Here is a 20,799-nt window from a genome sequence, read left to right on the forward strand (position 1 = left end):
ACAAACCGATCCAAGAACTGACTGAAGACCCGGTTCATCAAATCCATAAACACTACAGGTGCATTAGACAACCCAAACAGCATCACAATAAACTCATAATGACCATACCTCGATGTAAAAGCTGTCTTTGGTATGTCCTCTTCCCTAATCTTCACCTGATGGTAACCCGACCTCAAATCAATCTTGGAAAAGAATGTTGCACTATTCAACTGATCAAACAAATAATCTATCCTTGGCAAAGGATACTTGTTCTTTACTGTCACTCTGTTCAGCTCCCTATAATCGATGCACAACCTCAAGCTCTCATCTTTCTTCTTCACAAACAAAACTGGTGCTCCCCACGGTGATACACTAGGTCTAATGTATCCCTTCTCAATCAGATCATCTAGTTGCTTCTTTAGCTCCTCTAACTCCTTAGGACCCATACGGTACGGTGCCTTAGAGATTGGCCCCGTCCCCGGTTTTAGCTCAACCCTGAAATCTATCTCCCTCTTAGGTGGCAACCCCGGAATCTCCTCTGGAAAGACATCTGGAAACTCTCCCACCACTGGTATCTGCTCAACTAACGGACTCTCCACTCTATGATCTCTTACATGGCATAAGATCAACGAGCATCCCTTCCTCAGATAGGACTTCAAGGTCACTGCTGCAATCAACTTGACTTTGGGTTTGACAACAACCCCCCGAGAAGACACACTAATCCCCTTAGGACCTCTCAAAGAAACCCTCTTTTGATGACAATCTATCTTAGACTTATACTTACCCAACCAGTCCATACCAACTATCATCTCAAAACCCTCCAAAGGAAACTCTAACAAGTCCACTGGTAGGTGAACTTGCCCAACTGTCATAGACACACCTCTATACAACCGCCCACAAGACACAGACTCACCAGAAGGTATAAAAAACTTCCTCTCTTACAGACTCATACTCACTCAAACCCAAACGTTTAGCATGGCTCGACGATACAAACGACTGTGACACTACCGAATCAAACAAAACAGAGGTAAAAACTCCATTAACAAGAAATGTACCGGTGATAACATGAGCATCATCCTCAGCTTCTTTCTTCTCCATCATAAAAAAACTTGCCACTGGTCTTCTGCCCACCTCCCTGGACAGTACTAGCTGAGGTAGACGCCTTAGCAGCCGACCCCTGGTTGTTGTTGTTGTTGTTGTTGTTGTTCGTCGTCGGTCTCTAATATGAATTACCGCCATTGCGGTTAGCTCCACCGTAGTTGTTACTCTGACCACCCCTGTTGTTCCACGACCCAGGCGGCCTGTTACTAGCATAGCTCTGCGAAGGACCCTGCGAAAAACTCCCCTGTGACGGTCTCTGGAAACCCCCACTCATAGCACTGGTGCACTCATGCCTCTTGTGGACCATACCGCCACGGTTAAAACAAGTCATACCCCAACTGCTACTGCTACTACCACTCCCACGACCACGCCCAAAGGAAGCCCCAGCACTAAACCCCAAACCCGATGAATATGCCCTTGCCTGGTTATGGCCACCCTTCTTGTAACTGGACTGACCACCTCCCTCACTCTCAGCTTTCCTCTTCTCAGAGCCTCTCTTCTTGGTCATCTCAACTAACCTCTTAGCCCTCTCAGCACGCTCATAAACCTCCTTCACATCCGTAAGAGCTCCCACCAGTAACTTTTCCATAATCTTGGGGGTCAACCCCTTCTCAAACCTCAATGCCAAGTTCTCTTGGCTCGGTCCCATGTCTTCAGCATACCTCGATTTCTCATTAAACTTGTGGTAGTACTCAGCAACGGTCATCTCATAAGTCATCTTAAAATCATCAAACTCTTCCCTCAGCTTACTACGCACATGTTCTGGCACAAACTCACGCCTCATCGCCCTCTTAAACTCATCCCAAGGCATCGCAGGTAACCCCTATTTTATATAAAACTCCAAAGCACTCACCTTATCCTTGTCCTACCACTCACCAGCTGCTTCTCTCAAGTAGAACGCAGCTTGTTCCACTCGAAGCTCATCTGGGCAATGAACCAGATTGAGTATATTCTCTATCTCTCTATGCCAATTATCCAGTAATATTGGCGCCCCTGTCCCCATATACTCCTTAGGGTTGAACCTCGCTATGTGAATGCTGATCTTGGAAGGATCAACATCTCTATCCTTTCCCAGCCTTTTCAAAGCCTCTGTGAGAGCATCCTGGTGTTCAAACATCTTCACTATGTCATCAACGGTCATACTCTCAGCTCTAGCGTACAACGCGGTTCTCTTTGGCGACATCTTGTAACTATATAAGATAAAGGTAAACATAAACATACACATCCCACATCTCAAACACGGATATAACCTGCACAGAACCTACTCGATCGAGTCCTTTAACCCACTCGATCGAGTTGAGGTCACTCGATCGAGTTGCCCCACACACTCGGTCGAGTGCCTCGACTCTAGAACCTGATCAGAAAGCTGCTAAAAACATACTCGATCGAGCTAACTATCCACTCGATCGAGCCGACCCTACTCGATCGAGTGCCACCACCTACTCGATCGAGCGCCCAAAAACTTACTTCTGCCCAGAAAACGAAAAACTAACTACTCCATCGAGTCACACCCACTCGATCGAGCCTCTCACCTACTCGATCGAGTGCCCCCCACTTGATCGAGTCATGCTGACTCGTATACACTACCCGCATGTTCAACTCACACTCCCAACTTTCTATACTCTTAGCAAAATGACAACAACAACAACATATGTACTTACGCATCAATTTATATATATCAACAAAACACTTTTCATAAATCTAACATGCCACATTATAAATCAAACATCATGCTTTCAATCATTCCACATACGACTCATGTCATTATCATCCTTCAATTCATATCTCCCATCCTCCACATGCATACATCCACCAATTCACACCACATACTAATATATATGTATATATATATGCAAAACACAAGAATAACACATAACGATCCCGACACATATCCCATGTGACCGGTTCAAAATTGTAGGGCGAGTTCGCGACTTTAGGACGTCTCCCAAGCCTTTGCATTAGCTCCTAAAACTTCTACCCCGGGTTCATTTTAGTTTGACACCCTACGTTCATTAGGTTCATTGGTTACAAGTTTCAGGATCGTCGCTCTGATACCACTTTGTGACACCCCCATACTCCAAGTGCCTTACCATGACCACTTAAGGTATGAGAATGTCACCATCTCGGTTACCCGAGGCAATGATAATCAAATGACAATAAAGAAACATACTTAAATAGCAATACAGTTTAAAGTGATTATATGTCCAAAACCCAAAACTGATAAAAGTGAAATACAAAGTTCTCAAAACTGTCTACTATCAAACTATAAAAGTGTCTGACACAGCGGAAGACTTCTAAACTGCAACGTAGTGACTCATCCCAGCTATCCTATATGCATCGTCTCATACCTGCTCAATAATTGCTCACCACCCCCGAATGGATCACCACAGCTTTTAAAACAATTAACGGGGTCAGTACTAATTACACAAAAACAATGCCACAATGAGACAAGCACACAAACAGTTCAACACAACCCCAATCTCCATCTCCAATCTCCACACAACTGACTACGCACTAAAGTGTATAGCCCTGCCAGAGTACCCTTCGCAACAGGTACTCCTCGCTGCCAGTGGGGGACCGCAGCCGTTCCCACCTAAGCCCCGATCATCTCCATCGAGCGATAAACCCATGTTCATTAATGTGCACATCTCTCCTGTGGCGGGTTCCACAAAAGGCGAATCAAGGGCGTGAAGCCACTCCCGCAAGTGACTCCACTCAGCTAGGGACGCACCCCAAAGATCACAGATAGATACAAACCAATCAACAGTAGAAAATCCACAACCAACCAGATCAACCAACATTATACGTAAACAATAGCCACAATAACAATCACCACACAATCATGTAACTAATACTGAGTAGGGAAACCCTACCTGGAATGCAAACACCGATAATAAATGATCAAGCAGCTAACTCAGAATCTCTCCTCAACGAATCCTCCTCCTATACATACATACATATAATCACAACTATATTCACATAAACCACCAAAACCCCCAAATCACCCAATTAGGGTTTAATCAATTTTAACAAAACGCTATAAAAATTATATGTAAAGCTTACCCTCGACTCAAGGATCACAACGGTGTAAAGAACGACGAAATCCGACACTCCTAGCTCCGGGATTTGCCAATAATGCGGCGAAGATGATTTAACGTAACTTTTAATCGTCTCTTGAAGGTTATTAGGTTGAAAAAGTGTTTTAAGAAAAAGTGACGAAAGTCTTAAATATCAATCCCGCATTATTAACAAACCCGTCAAAAATTACCCGACAACTCACTTACTCGATCGAGTAAGTCACTTACTCGATCGACTGACCCTTACTCGATCGAGTTCCAGGCTTACTCGATCGAGTACCCTACAGGCAGACTACTGTTTGCTTAAAAAGCTACTTACTCGACAGAGTAAGCCCCCCTCGATAGAGTACCCCAAGACACATAAAATCGTAGTATTACAGAATTATTTCCAAAAAACATCAAGTTAGAGACTAATGAAACAGTTAAAGGAGATTGAGACTTTGGGACATAGCGTAGAAAAAAAAATTGATGGCTATGGAATATGTGAAAAGCTCGGAACAAATTTTGAAGAACTTAGAAAATTAATGGTCATAAACAAATAAGAATGGAAAGATGTCGAGGAAAGTCCTACAAAATCAAGGATAGTAAGGAGGTATAATTTAACGAGGCAAGTATTATTTATTTTGGGTTTATCAAAACATTGAGTAGTAGTTATTAAGGAAGTAATGAAACTTGAAAGGAACATATCATTCCGTAATAGTGAGTGAGACTATTAGGAAGCCTAAACCATTCCAGGTAATATTCGTACCTTCCAAGTTTCGAGGACGAAACTTTTTGTTAGGAGGTAGGATTGTAACACCCCGTATTTTTACCAGTATTTTATAAATTATTCATATTTTATGTTATATTTTGATGAAATTTAAAAACTACTAGACCCCCTTTCGCACGATGGACAAGTTTTCACATTTTTATTTTTCTAAAATCACTTGACTTTAACCCCTTCTCACTAAGAATCTCATTTTTATTATAATTGATTTTTAACATTTTCATTTTAACTTAAGACGGACATAATTCTCTTGTTATTTATTATCGTGTTCTTATATACGTTTTGAAAAAAAAAGGATGAGAGGTACAACTTAGCAGAAGGAGCAGAAGTCAAATTTTGACATTCAAGTGAACAAGATTTATCCGACAACCCAAGGATCACGTGAGAGACTCCATATATCTAATCCGACGTTGGTACGACTATTGTGTGTCGATCCATTTTCAAAGAAATGATCTTTCGTATTAAAATGTAGTTTCAAAAATATTAAAACGTAATTTCTGAATATTATTTTACGCCACTTTTAAAATACATTGTAAAGTAGTCCATTTGTAATACATTAATAAAAGGTCTTTTATTAACCCGAGTCCAATTTATCAACTACGTACTTAAAACTTGTTAAGTTATATTTTGCCTTAAACTATTTAAATCTCTCGTTTTATAATGACATTGGACTCGTTTGACATCGCGACACTACGTCATTTTCAAATATTAAAAATGATACATTTCGCTTTACTAATATGTTATTATCACACGATTATTATCGACTTGTGACCTGACTTAATTATTTAACTAGTCGAGTCCTGTTTGTACAATTACACCATTAGTATTATGAAGATTATTTTGATTATATTTAATTATTTTCTGTTTCAAATATATAATAATCATATTTGTGATATTCCGAAAACTAATCTTTATGATATAAAACCGAGTCAGTTGCGAGAGACGATTTAGGAAACCGAAAAAAATGGACACATGTGGATCCTACACCTCACGAACCATGTGTCCTCCTTTCCCATTTCATGTGAAAACTCAATTTATTTACTTGACCCTTGTCCTTCCCTTTCATTTACAGTAAAAACAAATAGAACAAAAAAAGAAAAAAAAACCTTCAATTCCACAATCTCCTTCTCGTTTTCTTGTAAACAAAGAAATCAAAACTCTTACCTTCATTTCCTTCTTTTACTTGATGAAAACACAAGAAAGACTAAATGACCCAAATTTCCTTCATTATCTCGTTCAAACGAGATTAAATTTCACCAATGTTTCAATTTGATTGCTTCTCTTTTCGGATTATTATCTTATTTCTTTCCCCTTCAATTAACTAAAGGTATTAATGTTATTTTCTTGATGATTCGATTTTTCTGATTTATATTTTGTTGGAACTATGCCCCAGAGCAATCGTTATGAAACGTTTTTGAACAAACTTCATACAGTGTAATTATTAATGGAGATTAATAATTAGATGGCATTTTCTTATTATCTTATTAAGGTGTTAATACGATGATAAATCCTTGATTAAACTGGTATACTTGACATCATAATGGAGATTATGATAATGAGAGTCGAGTATTATAGAGTTTAGTCTAAAAGTGTTCTTGGTCGATGGATCATCAGAACGGGACAATGATAATCTGGATAGACCAATATATTGATAACGGTACTCATAGGATGAGTATTAATGGATCTCATTCATTAAGTTATAATATAGATAATGCATATGGAGATATGATTATTGAACGTGATCAACAGTGAGATTTCCCAAATGGTTATTATTACCTATGCACTGTCAATGTGGAAATTCTCTTAAGGAGTAATTGTATATTTTATCCTTTGACCTGAGATCATCATTGTAGTTAATAGACTACTTATTGTACTTAGATACCGGACACCTAGTGTGTAAAAATTCTAGTTGAATGGTCAATGGGTATAATTAAGTACCTATGTAATTAGTGGTGAGTCAAGATGGAATCCGTCAGCTCAAGGTAATGAGTTTGAACTCTATGTTGTCATTAATCTTATTGGTCATATCAAAACCTTGGCCAGGGTAGATGAATGATTTAAGAAATGAGTTTCTTAAAGTCATTCCCGACCAATAATGATTGACATGTAACATAATGGTTGTCTAGTGGGGTTTGACAGTCAAACCATACCCTAGGATGATCCGGAGTTGGAACGACGGAGGGAAATAAATACAGTATCCTTTACCAGGTTCGAGTACAGTGAAGTACCGTGAATATTGGTATTCACGCTATCCGGCAGTCGGGGAGTGTTGTTAGACGCCAACCTCGATTAATAGTTAATGAGATTAATTATTACCGGTTTAGCGATGAACCTATGTGGTCACACACTTACGGTGTGATATTTAACGTTTACGATTATTTAATTTATTATGAGATAATTAATTAAATAATCTCGACGACATATTTTTATATTGTCCGCTAACACGGAAATATAGTTAATATCAGATAAATGTGTGTATGAGAGACCGAGACGTGATTGGCTATGAGGGCCACGTACGCGCATGTCACTTGGCAAATTGGAATTGTTAGCATTGCCATGCTTTTGTACGTGTCATATCACATATGGATAGTCATTCCTTAAGTGTTAAGGAAATGACTCACTTCATCAATCTTGTATGTGTGTGCGTTGATGCCCAAGCATTCGGTTACTATAAATAGCCACCGTCTGGTGAGAATTTTATAAGATAAGATAAGAAGGATATATAAAAGTATCCCTCTCTAATACATACATATAAAAGAGAAAAGTTTTTCTCTATATATTCCGAGGTCGTCTCAAGAGTTGAGAACGTTAGTCTATCTACCGGTGTGGATACACTAGAGACTCCGTATTTTCGGGGTTAGACCAATTTATTGTCTACACATAAAGTATGTGTCCCTTTACCCAATTTTTACAAGTTTTTAAATGCAATAGGTCTCAGGAGGACCGCGTTTCTGTCTTCCGCTGCTACATGTAATGTACCGCGGTCCCTTCAATTGGTATCAGAGCCAATTTTGCATTTACATTTTGTAAATTTGGGTCGATTTTTTTTTACGTACTATGCGCGAGAATTGTTCTCGTACTGTTTCAAGTTTGAGCTATACACTATCTAATCGTGGTATAGTTATCAACTTGCTTAGTGGTTTCCCTTATGCATGTGCGTGAAATATTATGATCAATTTGTTTTTCGTTGTTCAATTATTTGTGTAATGATTGCTCTAATTAACATATTGAGTATACTTCATGTCTTATGTTATTTTTGGCTACATATAAGAGAAGGGTTCTCTTTGTGGTGCAATATTAACAAAGTTTGAGTACTACGGTTATGCGATAACTGTGTACGACAGTTATATTAGATATAATTGTTAGTGCTAATATTTGATATAAGCACTTCTGTTATTCAAATTATTTGAATGACATTAAAACTTGACCAATTAAAGATTATTGAGTTTTTAATTGATAAAATATGAGATATTTTATCAAAGGTTGCCACTCAGGTAGACAATAAAATTATTTTATTTTCGTTTACAAGAAGCGACCTGACAACCAAGGGGCTTGTAGTTCGGAGATATAATAATGTTGTCTATTGTATATGATACGGGGGTGAAGAAAAGTTAACTAATCTTGTACTTTTAGTCTGGACAACCCAGAGGGTATGACATTTATTAATTTTCTGTCACTAGAGTGGATAAACTCAACTACACTAATAGGTACGACCTGACAACCAGGGGACTATGTAGTGTAGAGCCTGAAATGATTTTATAAGATAAAATCAGATGAATTTTAATTATGATGAGAAGCGACCTGACAACCAGGGGGCTCATGCATGTTTTAAAATTCTTATATATCATTATGAAGAAGTCCATATCATGATGATGTATGATTATGTTCTTATGGATTGTTTTCTTTCCGACTAAGATTTCTCAATGAAGGCTAGTGGGAGTACAGTCATTTTCCTAGTGCTATATGTGGATGACATATTGCTGATAGGAAATGGTGTGCTAGCCATGCAAGAGACACATTTGGCTATCTGAACAGTTCTCCATAAAGGATATGGGAGAAGCGGCTTATATTCTTGGAATAAGAATCTATGGAGATAGATTCAAGAAGCTGCTAGGGCTCTCCCAATCTTTGTACACTGAGCTGTCATGTTGTACAAGGCCTGATGTGGCTTACCCGCTAGGAGTAGCGAGTAGGCATCAGGAAATCCGGGTGAGGAACATTGGAAAGTGGTGAAAACCATCCTTGAGTACTTGAGAAGGACTAAGGACCAATTCCTCATTTTTTGGAGATGGTGAGCTAAAAGTGTTTAGCGGTACTGATGCAAGTTTCGCATTGGATAAAGATGATAGCAAGTCTATCTCTGGTTATGCTTTCACCTTAAAGGGTGAGCAGTGAGTTGGAAGAGTTCCATAAAAGCTAAAGTAGCTGACTCAGTAACCGAAGTAAAGTACTTAGCTGTATGTGATGCTGTTAAGGAAACTGTTTGGATAAAAAGGTTCTTAATTGAACTTGGTGTTGTTCCTTCAGTGGAGGAAGGTGTTCCTCTATTGTGTGTCAATAAAGAGTTATTGTACTGGCTAAAAAAGCTACGGGGACCACCAACGATCTAAACATGCTCTTCGGAAATTTCATCTGATTAGAGAAATGTTTGAACATGGAGATGTTTAAATTCATCAGGTGTAAGGGAAAGAAACGATGCAGATCCTTTCACTAAGGCGTTTAGATCAAAGGAGTTTGACAAGCACGAGTGGAATATAGGATCAAGGTTCATGACCGATTGCCTCTAGGTCAAGTGGGAGATTGTTGGAACTATGCCCCAGAGCAATCGTTATGAAACGTTTTTGAACAAACTTCATACAGTGTAATTATTAATGGAGATTAATAATTAGATGGCATTTTCTTATTATCTTATTAAGGTGTTAATACGATGATAAATCCTTGATTAAACTGGTATACTTGACATCATGATGGAGATTATGATAATGAGAGTCGAGTATTATAGAGTTTAGTCTAAAAGTGTTCTTGGTCGATGGATCATCAGAACGGGACAATGATAATCCGGATAGACCAATATATTGATAACGGTACTCATAGGATGAGTATTAATGGATCTCATTCATTAAGTTATAATATAGATAATGCATATGGAGATATGATTATTGAACGTGATCAACAGTGAGATTTCCCAAATGGTTATTATTACCTATGCACTGTCAATGTGGAAATTCTCTGAAGGAGTAATTGTATATTTTATCCTTTGACCTGAGATCATCATTGTAGTTAATAGACTACTTATTGTACTTAGATACCGGACACCTAGTGTGTAAAAATTCTAGTTGAATGGTCATTGGGTATAATTAAGTACCTATGTAATTAGTGGTGAGTCAAGATAGAATCCGTCAGCTCAAGGTAATGAGTTTGAACTCTATGTTGTCATTAATCTTATTGGTCATATCAAAACCTTGGTCAGGGTAGATGAATGATTTAAGAAATGAGTTTCTTAAAGTCATTCCCGACCAATAATGATTGACATGTAACATAATGGTTGTCTAGTGGAGTTTGACAGTCAAACCATACCCTAGGATGATCCGGAGTTGGAACGACGGAGGGAAATAAATACAGTATCCTTTACCAGGTTCGAGTACAGTGAAGTACCGTGAATATTGGTATTCACGCTATCCGGCCGTCGGGGAGTGTTGTTAGACGCCAACCTCGATTAATAGTTAATGAGATTAATTATTACCGGTTTAGCGATGAACCTATGTGGTCACACACTTACGGTGTGATATTTAACGTTTACGATTATTTAATTTATTATGAGATAATTAATTAAATAATCTCGACGACATATTTTTATATTGTCCGCTAACACGGAAATATAGTTAATATCGGATAAATGTGTGTATGAGAGACCGAGACGTGATTGGCTATGAGGTTCACGTACGCGCATGTCACTTGGCAAATTGGAATTGTTAGCATTGCCATGCTTTTGTACGTGTCATATCACATATGGATAGTCATTCCTTAAGTGTTAAGGAAATGACTCACTTCATCAATCTTGTATGTTTGTGCCTTGATGCCCAAGCATTCGGTTACTATAAATAGCCATCGTCTGGTGAGAATTTTATAAGATAAGATAAGAAGGATATATAAAAGTATCCCTCTCTAATACATACATATAAAAGAGAAAAGTTTTTCTCTATATATTCCGAGGTCGTCTCAAGAGTTGAGAACGTTAGTCTATCTACCGGTGTGGATACACTAGAGACTCCGTATTTTCGGGGTTAGACCAATTTATTGTCTATACATAAAGTATGTGTCCCTTTACCCAATTTTTACAAGTTTTTAAATGGAATAGGTCTCAGGAGGACCGCGTTTCTGTCTTCCGCTGCTACATGTAATGTACCGCGGTCCCTTCATACTTAATTTAAATATTGGTTAAAAACAACATGCTTGTAAATTTCTAAATAGATCTTGGCTTTAAAACGATTTTTACTTCAAAAATTGCTTAAAAACGAATGATTTTGAGTTATATTACTAGTTGGTGTAATTGAAAATTCTATATTGTACTAGTTGGGTGTTGATGTATCTGCCGAAAGGAGGAAGAAGAAGGCCCGACGGCGGAAGTCGGTATCGGTTTTATCGACTCAGCAGAACCGTCTCACTTCGGTGCTTTGATGATTATATCCAACCCCTTTAATAGGGTGGGTAAATTAACAATTTTATTTATTTATTTTATAAGCTTGCATGTTGATTAGTTTGGGTGACTAATTGTTAAATGTTGATGCATGTGTTTAATTGTGTTTTATAAATATTATTTTCAATCCAATCAACACATATAAATGGGTGAGTTTGAAAAGAAATTCTTTTAGAGTTGAATTGTATACATTGAATGGTCTATGAGAAAACACTCTAATGGTGTAAAATTTTTGATGGTTTAATTGTGTTGACCGAATGACCCTTAGTCATTAAGGGTTCGATTCGCAATGTTTTTGACTTAAACAACTAATAAATAATAATTTTAAATGATTTTGGTTTATTTGGACCGAGGCACATGGGTAATTTAGGAAGCTTTGGTAAAATATTTTTGGTATTAAGTTGTTAATATTATATTTTGATAATGAATAATCAATTAGTAATTAATAGTTTAGTAAAAATTAGATTGTATAGTTGTTGCTTATATTTTGATTAATTGAGAGGATTATTATAAGAATCATCGCATGAGTCGGAAGTTTATTCTTTAAATCAACTGATTTACTTTGGATGTCATGACGACATTGACCCGGGGACCTATTCCAAACTTGTTTGAGTATTCGACGTGAGTTTTATAAAACGACTTATAAGGTTACTTTTAGTATTCCGTCTTAAATGTTATGTTAAGGTGTTAGTAATTGTTTTTTATATGATCTTATTATAAATATGTATAATTTATGAAACATGTGTAATTTTATTTCCATTTCGTTATTTTGTTTATTCAAAGGCAATGTAATTTAATTATTGTTTGCAGGACTCAACCCTCGATACCCCCAAAAATGTAATAATTTAAAGACCTGACTCACGATATCTCTAGTTTATTTCTACGATCGAGTTAGAATTTTGGAACCTTGGCAATTGTGTAGGCCTGACTCACAATATTGCTAGTTCGATTTAAATTGACCAATGAATTGTATCAAGTTTAGGAATTGTTTCGTTATAGGAATCATTTTTATCACTTTGAACATAGTTCATTTCAAAAGTTAATTAACCCTTAGCCTAACATTTTACTCAATTGAGATTTTAGAGCCAAACTTTCAAAAATAGTAATATTTTTACTCAAACTTAGTTTCTTAACTAAAATTGTATTCTTTAAACCTTATCAATCTAGTATAAAAGTAGCATCAAATCGTAGTCATTAGAACAAGTTACTTGCCAATTTCTATCAAATTTTCTTAACTTGGGTTGTTTCATAATCGATTAAGTACCAAGGGTCTAAGACCGTCCCTTAGTTGAATTGATTAAGCTTGGTTTGATGATCTTGTGATTCACTTGTTTTATTAACCAAGTTCGCAGCCAAATCTTGGCTTATAATTAGGGACAAACCCAATAAGGAGACTATTGCTTGAATATGTGCTACGTGGTTCCGACAAACTTTTATCAAGGAAAGAAATTTAATTGGAATTTGGAATTGTAACACATAATATTTTAAAAATTGAATTTCAAAATACTACATATTTCTTGGGCATTTTTAGGATTGAATTCGAAAGCTCATTGAGCGGGAAAGAATGTTATTACTATTGTGTACGTAATAACATGGAAGAATAGCAATTAGCTTAACCGTATAAAACCGTCTGTGCGTACAAAGGGTCTTTGGTGGACCTATCCTTAGACTCGAGAGTAGGCGGGAGTGTGGCCATGCTTTAGGTGGGGACCTGATCAGTCTCGTACGTGTTAGGTGGATCGCATCCGGGTTTCCGAAGGTCTTGATGATAGGTGGTAGACCTCGGGGATAACTAGCCGGGTGGTGAGTAGTCCGTGGTGCGGGTCTGTCAACCCCACGCACCGGCATTCGACCCTGGAGATGAGTGGACGAATTTTGTTTTAAACGTGCTTATGTCACGACGGTAAATAGGGGTAATATATGTAAGCCCCCTTGTATCGGTGTGATTGACGATATATGATTATCATACAAGTTTCAACTATTGGTCATATAGTAGGGGCGTGTACGGTAATTGGCCGGTATATTGTGATAAAATGTTACTAAAAACAATACGGCATTGAAAATTTGTTTGTTTTCTCACAAATTATGTGTTAAAAGAATGGACATATGATTCTGTTATATATGGTGATAATGATTGTTTATGTTATCTTTTACTTGTTTAAAGAAGTTAATCTACCCACCTGACGTTTGTTGTTTTTCTTATAAAACTTTTACAACTTTTAAAAATGTCAGATTTATCAGATTTGTGAAGACCGACCATTCCCCAGCAGGCGAAGCTGACGATGGGATTTAGCTATATTTCTATTAGAACGTGTTGTAATTTGTTAGAAACAGTTGTAACTTTTAGTATTATCTTTATAATTGGAATTAGTTGAAAATAGTAGTGACTCTATTTATCTTCCGTTGTTTCCTATTTTGGACTTTTTAATATGGTCCTGAAAATCCGGGTTGTTACATCACCCCATTCGTTTCAGTCAAGTACTCAAGTACAATCCATCCGGTTGAGAACAACTCATAAACTTTAGATTTCATAAATTGGCTCTGAAACAAATATTTTGTATCTCGCCTTTCGTACTCTACTATTATTTTAACTAAATTGTTCATATTTTAATGTTTAATAGATTTATTTGATTCATTTTTATATCCATATTTGGACAATAACATAGTAATGAGATCAATAAACTTAAATGAGAAAGTAATATGTAAATACTAGAGCACTATTTATGGGGACATGTGAGAAACTTTTTTTTTTTTAGAATTATATGAAAGATTAATTGTCGACAAAAACAAATATAACTTACATTAACAGATTAAGGCTCTAAAATTAACTGGTAAGGTAGCTAAGTAACTTTAAGTCTTTAGTAAGTCTAACTAAAACGATATTATTTGATAAGATGACGAAAACAGAATGCCATTTTTGTGACTTTAAGTCTTTAGTTAATATGGATGGGTAATGATGGGGTGAGGAGGCGCATACATAAGAGTATTAGAGGGTTACACGTGTGGTGAGACTAGGATGGTGATCATGTTGGAAGTACGGTGGAAATATAGGGGATGTAGGGGATGATAAAGGCAAGAGGGGGATAGGGTTGATGAATTGGAGGAGGTAGCATATGGATTGGAGGGTGGTGGTTAGTTATAGGGGCTGATGAGATAGGTTGAGGGGGAGGTTGTGACCGGTGGAATAGAGGTGTTGAGCGTGGTGGAGGATGTGTTGGGTGGGTCTCGAGGTAGTTGGCCAGTGCTGATCAATGTTGGTTTCTGACGTCCAGAAATATGTTGGGTGGGTGAGGAAATGTCAGAGAACGTAGAAAATCGAAGGAGATCAAACAAGAGAAATAATATAGTTAAAAGTGTATAATAATGCATAAAGTTAAATGTATATTACGTAAATAAACAGGTTGTGATATCTAGAATAATCTTAATTCAGTTTTTAGATTTCACCTCTCATAGTTTAAAAAGTCGAAATAAAATAAATGGTAGAGTGCCTCTAATAAGATTTAATATAAAATTTTCAAAGTATACGGGTAGAAAAAGTAAAATTTTCTAAAATTTGGTAAATTTACTAAATCTAAAAATTATATAAGTTTTTAATTATGACAAAACTTTATGTTACCACCCGTGCAATGCACTGGTTTAAAAACTAGTGTACTATATATCAATACTATATGTCTATATATATAATCCGGAAATAAAGGTTTTTCAGTCTAATTAAATAAATCTTCAAATTAATTATTATACTATAAATCTTTTTTTATTTTGGAAAGAATAAAAATGCGACATAAATAAAAGTTGGAAGATTTCGTTTGATCTAATCTAATCTAATCTAATACTCCATACTATATATCAATACTATATATATAATCCGGAAATAAAGGGGTTTCAGTTAAATTAAATAAATCTATACACATTAATTATACTATATAGTTTTTAATCGATAGCGTTGTGTGATAAACCTGATTAAAGTATAAATTTAGCGATCATCAGAATATGGTGACTTTCCTTAAAATAAACATGACCTACTTATGTTATTAATTAGTATAAGATGTTAATTATTTAGTATACACAAATATAGTATAAGTATGTTATATTTTGGAACTAATAAAAGATAAAATAAATTAAGCTAGATTTTCAAAAAAAAATATAATACTCCATAATTATTTCTATTTGTTTTAATGCATATATGTAATCGCTACAACAAATTCTTGATATTTTTGACGCTCTAGGCTTGACGCTTTATCAGAGCGTCACACGTATTCATGGGAGCCAAAACATCCAAATTAGACTATGATGAACCTGGGCGTCGAAACGCTTTTAATGGGCTTGATTTTCAAACAGCCCAACATTCTATTTCTTATATCTTATATAAAAAGAGAATAGGGGGATTGGGGTATTTTCAGTGTGCTTATGTCCCTTGACCCTCTCTATATTTACAGTCAAGCCATCCTACTTGATTTACTTTCCCAGTATTTGCCGCTTTTTCATTATTTTTATTATTTTATTACTCTTTCATAGATTGTCAATTCAGCGGTGCTCTTTCTTCTGTCTCCTCCTATTTCATAATTTTCCACAGTGACACACTCATAAAGTTTTCTTGGCGGAAAAGCAAATTGAGCAAAATTCTCAATTGTTGCTGCTTTTTAATCCATCGAAATCGTTTATTGCGGTAAATTTTGGGCTGTTTTTATTCTTAGATTAATCAACAACTTTTTCGTTGTTGCCTCATTTCTCTAATTCAGAACAACTGCTTACGTAATTATATTGTAGCTACTCTATTGAAGATGTGTACTAATTATGTTTATCGATCCAATTCGTTTCATGGAGTTAGCTATTACGCTTTCGATTTGCTAGAAGTGGAACGTTCATAGTGCTTGGGAACCCGTAAAATTTTTATGAGATATATGTAGGTGATCATCACATATATAAGGTAGAGTATCTGCGCTTTTCATATTCAATACTATTTTTTTTATAGTACATACCAATTGTTTGTGGAAATGTGTTGTAGAAATGTGTAGTCTTACTTTCGAAAGGCGAGGCAGGGGTACGTTTGACCAATAAAAGGCGAGGCAGGGTACGTTTTGAGTTTTGTTCTCGATTTAATTTTGTGAGCTTTTCGGTAAATTTCGATAGTCTTTGGCGCTATTCTTTTGCACTAAAACTGTCTGAACTGAACTTAATGGAGCTAAGCTGTGTTTAGGTCCAAAAGAACATGGCTAAATATGTATTACCAATCCTTCAAATCATTGTGTCACCACTGATAATGACGATGACAAATTAATAATACTCTGTATAATAGTAATAATACTAACTATAACAATAACGAGATGCGATTCTTTTAAATTAATTTATACTTCTTCACCGTGTTATTGAATTGCTTCTTCCGTGCAACTCTTTATTCTCGTGCAAATCATTTTACGGTACTGTCTCACTTTTTTTTTAACTTTGTCGGTAATGCAGCTTTCACTCATGATCAATCACCTACCACCGTTCGAGAACCTATCAATTTTGTGCGCTGGTTTGGACCGTTTTAAAATGAAGGTAAATGAAGTTATGAAGTATGCTCATCGTCTTTGAAGGTAAATGCAGATGCTCATCGTCTTTTGATAACATAGTCGTCCAGTTCCAAGACTATACAAATTGTATATCCAAGGTTATTTTAGTCTTTTTTCAAATATTTTTTGCAAAAAAAAAGGGTAACGTAATTCAATTTTCAATCTAATCCGCATTCTCTCTCTGACTGTTTCCATATTTTTCTAACTTATCTTCATCTTAATGAATCATCTTCTCCCTTAAATTATTATAATTAATTGATTATGCGGAACTGAGCATCATCTTGAAGGAATTTTTTTATCCAAAATTTATAATGCATGAAAATAGTTGAAGCTCGTAATATTTTTATATTAGCTCGTATTCTTATCTGAATATCTCGTATTCTTATGTGCTCGTATTTTAAAGCTCATGATCATTTTAAGCTCGTATTCTTTTTACATTAGCTCGTATTCTTATCTTAATAGCTCGTATTATTATGTGCTCGTATTTTTAAGCTTGTGATCCTTTTAAGCTCGTGTTCTTTTTACTTTAGAACATATTCTTATCTTAATAGTTCTTATGCTTATGTGCTCGTTTTTTTAAGTTCGTGATCCTTTTAAGCTCGTATTCTTTTTACATTAGCTCATATTCTTATCTTAATAGCTCGTATTCTGAGGTGCTCGTATTTTTTAGTTCGTATTCTTTTAATAATAGTTCGTATGATTGCTGTAGAAATTTACCTCAAAGTATTGTTAGATGCATTTTTTCTTCCTGATGATGATATAAATTGCAGTGTAAATCCTATGGACAGACAACAATGAAGCTGGGCTTTGCAGGATACTTTAAAAATACCAAATGACCTTGGAAAATTCTGAAAATTTGCAGTATTTTAATTTGGATATTAAGCTGTGACTGAGCCAAGTTTCATGAATTTTGAAGGTGCCTAAGTATTTTTAATATTAATAGAAACAGCCTGAAATCCTGAGATTCAGACAGACTGGCTCAACTGAGAATGTGATTTGTTTGAGTGACTCAAGGATATAGCTAAGACCTTAAACTTCCACAAATAATTCACAGGAAATTTAAGATTATAACTTATCAAATTTCAGACTCAAATCCACAGATTGACACAGGATTAAAGCTGAACTTTGCTCAACACAATTCAAAAGAACCACAGATGGACACAGGTTTAATTTAATGATGCCAAACTGACTTTGATCAATTAACCACAGAGTTCACAGGTTAATTATCAGGCCAGGTTTCCAAACTACAGTTTAACACAAGTTTGAAAGAAATGAGAGAAGTCTCAAGGCTATTTTTTCATTCAAAAACAATCTGCCTCAAAACAGATGAGACACAGGTCCTTATATAGGCCTTGTCTTTGCATTACAATTCGAAACCCTAGCATCCAATGGTCCAGAATTAATCTAAGATGAATACAAACAACATAAATTATCTTACAAGCTGGTAAATAAAGTGAACAAGTAAAAACAAAAGCAATTGGGGTAAAACAGATTGAAATAAAGCATGGTTGCAGGATGTCACTGTCAGTTGTCCTCTTGTGCACAGTTTCTGTTTATTTGGTGGCTAGCTGAAGTCAAGGCTTCTTGTTGCTGCCTATGGCAGGCTTTGTGGAAAAAGTTGCAGCAACTCTTTTCAAGGAGCCTCAACAATGCCTCACTAAATAAGGAAATGCTGCTTTATGCTTTCACTTTAACATGTGACTGCCTTGCTTTCTTGTTGCTGGAATTTCTGCTGAATTACATTGCATTTTAGGATGACTGGTAGGATGCTTAGGGACCTTGCTTGGACTTTCAGTTGAGGCCTGCCCCAGCTGGCCATATAGGCTGCTGATAACGGGACCTGGTGAATCTCTTGGTTGGCTGAGCTGGGGGTGGTTCAAGGGGTGTTGTTGGGACTTGGACTGTGGCCAGGTCAGGATTGGGAGCCCCTGATTCAACTCCTGCTGTAGCCTCCCCTTCTTGAAAAGGGCTTGACCTCAAGCCTGGTCCCCCTTCATCATCAGACTCACCATAGTAAGGACTCAGGTCTTCTATATTGAATGTGCCATGTACCCCATACTCACCAGGAAGGTCTATCTTGTAAGTATTTGGGCCAATTTTCTCAATGACCTCAAAAGGACCCTCTGCTCTAGGCATCAGCTTGTTCTTCCTCTTAGCAGGGAACCTCTCCTTCCTTAAGTGGATCCATACAAGATCTCCTGGCATGAATTCTTTCTTCTTCTTAGGACTCTTGGCCTGTTTCTTATACCTGTCATTGGCCCTTTCAATTTGTTTCTTGACAGTTTCTTGGAGCTTCAGCATCTGTTCTACCCTGTTCTTAGCATCATAGTTCATTTCTTCCTTAGGTACACTTGAAAGATCTAAGGGCATCAGAGGATTGATCCCATAAACCACTTTAAATGGACTGTGACCAGTTGTAGATGCAGGAGCCCTGTTGAAAGCAAACTCAGCTTGTGGCAGTTTTAAATCCCAGTCCTTCAAAGACTTGCTAACAATGGATCTTAATATTCTTCCCAAGGTTTTGTTAGTGACCTCAGTCTGGCCATCTGTTTGTGGGTGGTGTGATGTACTGAACAACAACCTGGTATGGAGTAACTTCCATAACTCATGAACTTGACATCCCTGACTATGGTCTTAGGGACGCCATGTAGCTTGACAATATTAGTGAAATAAAGATCAGCAACACTCACAGCATCCTCAGTTTTCTTACAGGCTATGAAATGAGCCATTTTGCTGAACCTGTCAACTACAACCATCACTGAGTCATTCCCCCTTGAGGTCCTTGGTAAGGCTATGATAAAATCCATGCTCACATCCTCCCACGGTTTGTTTGGTACTGACAATGGGGTGTAAGGGCCTCCTTGAAAGGAGCTCTTAGCCTGCTGGCAGATGGAGCATTTCCGGAGTGTCACCTGGACATCTCCCATCATTCTGGGTCAATAGAACCGCTCATGTAAGATATCTAGAGTCTTTTGGACCCCAAAATAACCTCCTAAACCACTGGAGTGGACTTCCTTGATCAGTAGTTCCCTGTATGAACCCCTTGGAACACATAGCTTGTTCCCATGGAACGGGAATCCCTTCTGTAGCAGGAATTTAGTTCCCTGAACCTTAGTTCTTTCTGTTTGAGCTAACCAATCCTCATAGAAATCAGGATCATCTTTGTACAGCTCTTTCATGAACTCAAACCCAAGAACTTTCTGTTCCATGACTGTCAACAATGAATATCTCCTAGACAGGGCATCATCAACAATGTTTTGCTTTCCCTCCTTGTACTTGCTTGAGAATGTGAAGGATTATAAGAACACAACCCACTTAGCATGCCTGTGATTCAGCTTGTGTTGGCCATTGATGTATTTCAAAGCTTCATGATCTGAATGCAGCACAAAAGGCTTTGGCTTAAGATAATGACTCCAATGCATAAGAGCTCTGACAATTGCATAGAACTCCTTGTCATAAGTGGAGTAGCTAAGTTTAGCTCCACTCAGCTTCTCACTAAAGTAAGCCACTAGTTTCCTTTCCTAAATTAGTACAGCTCTTATGCCAACTCCACTGGCATCACATTCTACCTCAAATAAGCAGTTGAAACCAGGTAGCCTGAGAACAGGTGCCTCACACAACATTCTC

At 36.9% G+C, this 20,799-nt stretch overlaps 1 long non-coding RNA gene across 1 annotated transcript in view; it reads left to right on the forward strand.

Annotated features, from left to right (window-relative positions):
• The window catches only part of LOC141602721 (uncharacterized), a 46,783-nt gene extending 32,641 nt beyond the window's left edge, over positions 1 to 14,142 (forward strand). The window contains exon 3 of the long non-coding RNA XR_012524636.1: positions 13,853 to 14,142. This is a non-coding gene — a long non-coding RNA (uncharacterized LOC141602721). The remainder of the gene's footprint in view (positions 1 to 13,852) is intronic.
• Positions 14,143 to 20,799: the final 6,657 nt, after the last annotated feature.

The sequence above is a fragment of the Silene latifolia genome, chromosome 9, assembly GCF_048544455.1.
Source record: "Silene latifolia isolate original U9 population chromosome 9, ASM4854445v1, whole genome shotgun sequence".
In the NCBI taxonomy this organism is placed as follows: domain Eukaryota; kingdom Viridiplantae; phylum Streptophyta; class Magnoliopsida; order Caryophyllales; family Caryophyllaceae; genus Silene; species Silene latifolia.